The sequence below is a fragment of the Triticum urartu genome, chromosome 6 (genome assembly GCF_003073215.2).
Source record: "Triticum urartu cultivar G1812 chromosome 6, Tu2.1, whole genome shotgun sequence".
NCBI classification, from domain to species: domain Eukaryota; kingdom Viridiplantae; phylum Streptophyta; class Magnoliopsida; order Poales; family Poaceae; genus Triticum; species Triticum urartu.
This window is the reverse complement of record NC_053027.1, coordinates 44,093,585-44,101,119: the sequence shown is the minus strand read 5'-3', so window position 1 is coordinate 44,101,119 and position 7,535 is coordinate 44,093,585. Positions and strand designations below refer to the sequence as shown.

Below are 7,535 nucleotides of genomic sequence, written 5' to 3'. Positions count from 1 at the left end.
TGCCAGAGAGATTTAGTTTTTCTAGACATGTTTGTTGCTTGCAAAACCAGGCTTTTGCTGGATCCTTGTCACTGTGGCCTGTGGGTGGGGTAGGCTATCCTTAGGTAGAAGAGATCCGAGTTCTTGAAAGAACAGTTTTGACTAGATTGGCTCCATTTTTGTTGCTGGGCGTGCATAGTTTTCCAGTACTGAGTGGCATGTTGTAGAGCTATGGTGTTTATATTAGGGCATGTATAATGGTTGATATGATAGTTTTATCTTAAACCTTGCATGTATGATGACAATAAAACATGTATACAATGGGTTATCTCATAGTCTTATCTAAAATAACTAGTTATTCCTAAAATCATGGTGACACATATCGAGCTAAGTGATCATCTCTTAAATAAGAGAAGACAAATATTTTTTTATGGATTCTCTCTCCTACACCTCAGCAATTATCCTATGTAGTGCACCTAAGATAGCACCATTGTACATGCCCTTAGAGCATAAGTATTCCCAAAACAGGGTAGTGAACATTTGGTACTCTCTCCGTCCCATAATATAAGAACGTTTTTGACAAGCGTAAAAAATGTTTTTATATTATGGGACAGAGGGAGTATATACTAACTAGTGCAAGATGGCTGGGAATAAGGATGCTAGTGTACAAATTGCGGTGGGCACAGTTTTTTCTTTTCTTTTGAATACAATATTGTAGGAATGCTGTTGAGTGGAGCCAAGCTCATTGCATGGCAACCGCGCTCAGGTGCTCAAGGATTTATTTTAGAAACATGGATATTACGTCAAACATGTGCAGTTTTCAGTTTTTTTTGAAACGGAGGCAAAAGATTTGTCTCATATATTAAATAAGGAGGAGAGAGAGTTTGTTACAATACACACCCAAGTTACGGCATGACAATTATTCTTGCAATAAAAAAGACCCTAGTTTCTTTGCCCCAGCTTTGATCCAAAGGTTTGCCTCGTCTTCAATGATGCTGAGCAAGATTTGCGGAGGTGCGCTCTTTTGCCTGAACACTCTTGCGTTGCGCTCATTCCAGATGACCCATGACACTAGCATGGTAATCGATGTCTTTACTTTTCTATCGGTGGTGCCCGTGGTGCATGTGCTCGCCCACCAGGCATGAATGGAGTCAAACATGTGCCATGTAGACGTGTCCATGTCGTGGATGCGAAATTTCTGGATAGCCATGTTCCAAAGCCTGAGAGTGAAGCGGCATCTGAAGAAAAGATGAGGGCCACATTCCTGCATCCGTCGGCACAAGGGTCAGGGGCCACAGTTAGGCCATCCTCGCTTCTCCAATCTGTCAGCAGTCTAGATCCTATCCTGAAGCGCGAGCCAAGCAAAGAACTTGACTTTTGGTGGGGCCAAAGCCTTCCAGACCATTTGGTCCATGGGGGAGAGGACCAAGCCCAAAAATTGTGCCTTGTAAGCGGAGGCCGCGGAGTAGTGCCCAGATTCCGTGTGCTTCCATAGGATGTCATCCTCAGTGAGCTCATCCAGGTGCACCTCGTGCAGCAGCATCCAAAGGGTGAAGAATTGCGCAACATGCTTGATGGAAACCGATGCGGGCGGTCTGATTTTGAGAATCCACACATTGTCCTTGAGGGCCTCCCGTACCTTCCAGTGCTTCCGGGAGGAAGTCTCGTAAATGAGCGGAGCAATGTCTTTGGGCTTGCGACCAAGGAGCCAATGGGAGTCCCAAAATGGAGTCTTCGCACCGTTCCCAATCGTGATGGTGGTACAGGCGTAGAAAAAGTTGAGGTCCTCCTCATCGCACGGGTTCCCACTCCCGATCCACAACTTCGTGGGCTCTTTCCACTCGTACCAAGGCCACCGCAAACGCAAAGTCCGCGTGAACTTGTTGGTGTTGAGGACCCCTAGTCCACCATAGGCGAGCGGCTAGCTGACAACATCCCAATTGACCTTGCACTTTGCCCCGGATGTCGTATCCGACCCCAACCATAGAAAGGCCCGCTCAAGCTTGTCGATGTTTTGCAGAATGGTGGGTTGTATGACAAGTGGCATGATGAAGTAGATCACTTGGGAAGCGAGGACCAACTTAACAAGGGTCGCGCGGCCAATGGTGGTGATGTTTTAGCCGTCATATGTAGTCAGTCTACTTGCCACTTTATCGACAAGAAATTGTAGGTCGGCGAGCTTCAGCTTCCACACAGATAGCGGGAGTCCCAGGTAGCGGAGCGGAAAGGAAGCCCTGACAACCGGTAGCCCTTGCGTGATGTGGCCCCGGTCAAGGTTGTCGCACCGAATGGGGACCATTGAGCTCTTATGGAAGTTGGTGCGAAGGCCGGTGACTTCACCAAAACCTCGCAGAATGGCCGCGAGGTTGTCTACGTCTCTTTTGATCGGCGCTACAAACACAGCCGCATCATCTGCATAGAGAGAGGTTCGCCCCATGACCCCTCTCCCTCGAACCTTGTGAAGAAGGCCCTTCCTTGTCGCCACATCAAGGATTTGCCTCAATGGGTCAATAGCTATCACAAAAAGGAGGGGAGAGGCGGGGTCCCCTTGCCATAGTCCCTGGTCATGCTTGATGGGGGTACCAGCTACCCCATTCAAGAGGATCCTTGAAGATGAGGAGTATAGAAGAGCCGCAATCCACTCTCAAAATTTGCTTGGGAAACCTCGCCTCCAAAGGAGGTCAAGCAAGTACTCCCATTTGACAAAGTCAAATGCCTTGCAGATGTCCAGCTTGAAAAGGAGAGAGGGAGTCTTGCTCTTGTGTAGGCGCCGCGCAAGGTTTCTAACATGCATGAAGTTGTCGTGGATGCTCCGTGTTTTGATGAATGCACTTTGAGCGTTGGAGACGAGGGCGGACATGTGCGGACCAAGCCGGATAGCGAGCACCTTCGCGATGATCTTGGCGATTGCATGGATGAGGCTAATGGGCCTAAAGTCGACGATGCTCTCTGCCCCATCCTTCTTGGGAAGCAACACAATATTCGCAAAGTTGAGTCAGTGTAGGTTTGTTGTGTGGAGGGAGTCAAAGCGTTGAATCACCCTCATGAGGTCGTGCTTGATGATGCCCCAACAATTTTTGTAGAAGAGGCTGGTGAAGCCATCTGGCCCAGGCGCCTTGTTGCTAGGCATGCTATTAATCGCCTCGATGACCTCCGCCTCAGAGAGGGGAGCATCAAGCTCACGCAGGTCATGCGACTCCAGATTGAGCTCCTCTCAATTGAAGTCCTTCGTGCTCCCGCTTCCTCTTTTCATTACTTGCGAGAAGTGGTCATGGATTATCTTCTACTTGGCATTGTGTTCGGTCACCCACCCTTGATCCTTCATAATCCGGTGAATATAGTTTTTCCTCCTTCTCGTGTTAACGCGACGGTGAAAGAATTTGGTGTTGGCATCCCCTTCCTTAATGTTTGTGATTCTAGCACACTGCTTTTTACGTGCTTTCTCCAGCGCGCCCAAGCTTATGACCCTTCTCTTAAGCCGAGCTCGAAGGTTGCACTCCCCAGGGGAGAGCAACCTTCCCTCCTGAGCAATGTCGAGGCAGAGGATCACCAAGAGGGCACATGGAGGTGGATCTTGGCTTTAGAGAAGGGCCTCTACTCCATTCCGTGAGACGCGTCGCCATTTTCTTGAGATTGTGGAAAAGGATCATGTATGGGTCGGTATGCTCAACTGGCTCGGCCCATGCCTTGTGGACCACGTCATAGAAGCCTGGCATAGAAGCCCAAAAGTTCTCAAATTTGAAGGTCCTAGGCCTCCTTGGCCCCTTATCTTCAGCAAGAAGAAGCGGGCAGTGGTCGGAGAGGGACGAGGAGAGTGCATGTAACACGTGGTCGTTGAATGTTTTGTCCCACTCTGCATTGCAAAAGAAGGAGTCGAGCTTGCAAAGGGTTGGACCTCTCATTGCTCCATGTGAATCTCCTATTCTGGAGGTGGATTTCTTTGAGCTCACAACTATGGAGAGTTGCACGGAACCAATTTATACGGTTGCAGTTCACGTTCCTCTTGTTTTTATCCCTTGCCCGGTAAATCTGGTTGAAATCCCCGGAGACGATCCAAGCCACACCAGCGGGTGGCTTTTGGCCAATGAGCTCGGCAAAGAACACATCTTTGAGCGAGTGGTCGGTGGGGCCATAAACGGTGGTTATCTTGAAGCTCACACCTGAGTCACTGACACGGACCATGGCCGAGAGGCAGAAGGTGGTGATGATGATGCTGGACATCTCCACCAAAAGGTCATCCCAAAGAAGAAGGATACCACCCCTGGTGCCATTTGCTGGACGTTGTGCGAAGCTACGCAGCCTATGCCCCCCCTCCCAAGAAAGCAGCCGTGAACTGATCGATGCTGTCAAGCTTCGTTTCCTGGAGGCACGCTACATGACAGGAGGAGGAAGCGATAGTAGCATTAATTGTCGACCGCCGATTCGGACAGTTAAGGCCCCGGACATTCCAGCTCAGAAAGTTTACTGGTTGTGCTGACATAAATTAACAGCAAGGACCCTAGAGCATAGCCACTAAACATAGGCAAGAGGAAACATGATAGCATCTGAACTAGCAGCGAGAACAGCAATTTGTGTGCATACATATGCGACAGCCAACACCCACGGTTGCATAGATAACCTGATACATGGCGCATATACAGCACGCCCACACACTTCGCTACCAAGCTAAAACTTGACCCAGCACCTAACCATCCGGCAACATACAAATAGTTGTACTAACATAGCAACTAACAACCCAGATTATGAGTAGCGGCTCAGGATGCTGCCTACTGCAGCACGGCCTCCTCGTCGGCCCTCTCTAGGTCCAGCGCGCCTCCTCCTCCCAGGGCCGGCCCTGAGGGGGGGGAGGGGGCAGAGGGGGCGGCCGCCCCGGGCCCCCCAAATACAGGGGCCTCGTGCCAGGTATTCTGTATGCTACGTAGGTAGCCCATCCTCGCCTAAAAACCTATGTACCCCAGCCAGGCAAATGCAGCTAACCAACGCAGGCAATCAGTGGTTTCTTTCTTTCCTTAATCAACGATTTCTTTCTTTGAATTGTGCGTCTCTGGCTCTTTCCTACGATCTGTAGTTCAGGGCCCCGATCGCGAGTTGCCGTTAGGTAGGCGCTGTACGATCTAACTCCATGGCCCTGACTGTGGCAATACACCGATGAACTTCGCTACCCTGTCCTTGGGCCTTGAACACACACGCACATCATAGAGTGTCCCGCCAGATTCCAGTCAACACGGTGCCATTGCCGAGCCGAGCCGCCGAGCACTTGACAAGCGTTCGCCTACATGGCGACACCGATCTGTATGATTCAAGGTATGCCATACAATGAATCCCTATTTCCTATACGTATATTGCTAATTTACGTAATTTACATGATGCATAGCATGCATCGTTCAACCTTCGATGCAATTTTTTTCCTAACAATTTGTGCTATATATTACTGTCGTTTACAATGTATGATATCTAGTACTCCCTTCGTAAATAAATACGAAGTGAATAAATACATTAAAATGTATGCTACTTCCTAATAAGAAAAGAGTTAGAATATTTTATATTTGTTTACGGAGGGAGTAGATTGAAAAAAAAGGAAGAGAAAATGATGAGTTGGGGATACTTGTTGTGGAGGAAAAGAAGCCAACTAAGAAAACTTCTAAATTGAAGCGGAAGAAAATTTTGGCATCAACATCGACGACAAAAATGTAAGAGGCCCTAAGAACATAGTTAATTCGTTAATGACAACAACATTTATTGGAAACATCTTGTATACAATACTGATTTGTCATGATGTTTGTATTAAGGGCCCCAAAGTAGTAGACTCGCCCCGGGCCTCTGAAATCTCAGGACCGGCCCTGCTCCTCCATGCGCCAGGAGAGCTTCCTCCACAGCATCTACATTGACGTCGTCTAGCTTAAACAGGCCTCTCATGGCTGTGAGCACCTCCGGCGATAGATGCTCCTTGAAATGGTCCGCGAAAGCGTCCAAGGCTGTGGTGGTGACGTCCTCTCCATCCTTGACAATGCCAAGAGAGCGACATACCAGGATTTCTGCCGCGCGAGTCACGGGCGTGGCCTTGGGGCGGCTTGCCGTCTTTGTCTTATGCAGCGAGAAGGTGCCGCCGACCCTGGAGATGAAGACTCCGGCCATTGTTTTATGGCGCGCCGTAAGAGCCCGAGGCGATGTTGGAGCTGGGGTGCGCAGGATGGCCTCCTGCGATCTTCAAACAATGGCGCAAGGCACTGCAGGCCAACAGCACTAGAAGCATCGGCCCTATGGCGCCGCACAGGCGAAGGGGTGCAGCGTACTGGCCTGCTGGACGGCAGTGGCGGCGTTGGCGAGGCCTCGAACCCAGGGGGCCTGGACGGGGACGGCACAAGCAGCAGCATCGTCGTGGGCGCACAGAGCTGTAGCAGCGCCCCACTTGGCTTCCCTGGCAGCAGCGTGGCCAACTAAACTTCATTCCTCTTGGACCTGGGTGACGGCGGCAGAACGGAGGTTGGTGACAGCGGTGTCGAGGCAGGCGGCGTGAGGGCTTGTTGAGAGCGACGCCGAGCAGCCCGCGGCGAGGGATTCAGTTAGAAGCATGATGAACGAGAGGTTCAGTTTCCTCCCAATTTTATATGTCCTACTGAAGATACTTTGCCCACCTTCAAAGAAAGTACTTTGCCCAATCGAAATTCATGGGGCGATGCACCTGTTCCTAGTTGGGCACTAGCCTATGCTTGTACGAGCAGCAAGAAAAAAATGACGAGAAAAAAGATGGCTTGAGCCACGATAGTGAGCTATCATGTTTTGGCCTATTGCAAAAAAAATGTTTTTTTTCTGATGAACTTCTAACCAGTTTAATTTCTCTACATCAGTGTTTGTTAGTAATTCCTAACATATTACTGTACTGTGTAGAGATAATATCGATGATAGTCATAGAACTTGCATATAATGTTTAGTTTAGTGCTAAAAGATGCAAAATACGTTATTGCAGTCATATAATTTGCCTATGTGTGCAGATATGGTTAGTCTTCCGTATCTGCCGTATCTAGCGCTCACGTGGCGTGTCAGCATGAATGCGGCCCACATGACAGCGGTTAGAGTGGTGAGGCGTTGGGTGAGCCACACATTTTTTTTAGAAAACGCCTTTGATTTTTATTTAATTACGCACCTGTCAGTAGATAGTAGAGCCAAGGGGATCCACGAGCACTATTTTTTTAGAAACCACCCTTGCATTTTATTTATTTACAATGAAAATCCTCATATAAAATAAAAAAACATAACTATTTTTTCTCAGAAACCACCCTTGCATTTTATTTATTTACACTGGAAATCCACATTCTTTTTGTAGAAAATGCCTTTATTTTTATTTAATTACGCACCTGTCAGTAGATAGTAGAGCCAAGGGGATCCACGAGCACTATTTTTTTAGAAACCACCCTTGCATTTTATTTATTTACAATGAAAATCCTCATATAAAATAAAAGAACACATCCACGAGCACTATTTTTTTAGAAACCACCCTTGCATTTTATTTATTTACAATGAAAATCCTCATATAAAATAAAAGAACACAACTATTT

The 7,535-nt window shown here is 48.2% G+C and overlaps 1 pseudogene; it reads right to left on the bottom strand.

Moving 5' to 3' along the window:
- Positions 1-5,763: 5,763 nt before the first annotated feature.
- Positions 5,764-6,533, bottom strand: LOC125516520 (annotated as a pseudogene).
- Positions 6,534-7,535: the final 1,002 nt, after the last annotated feature.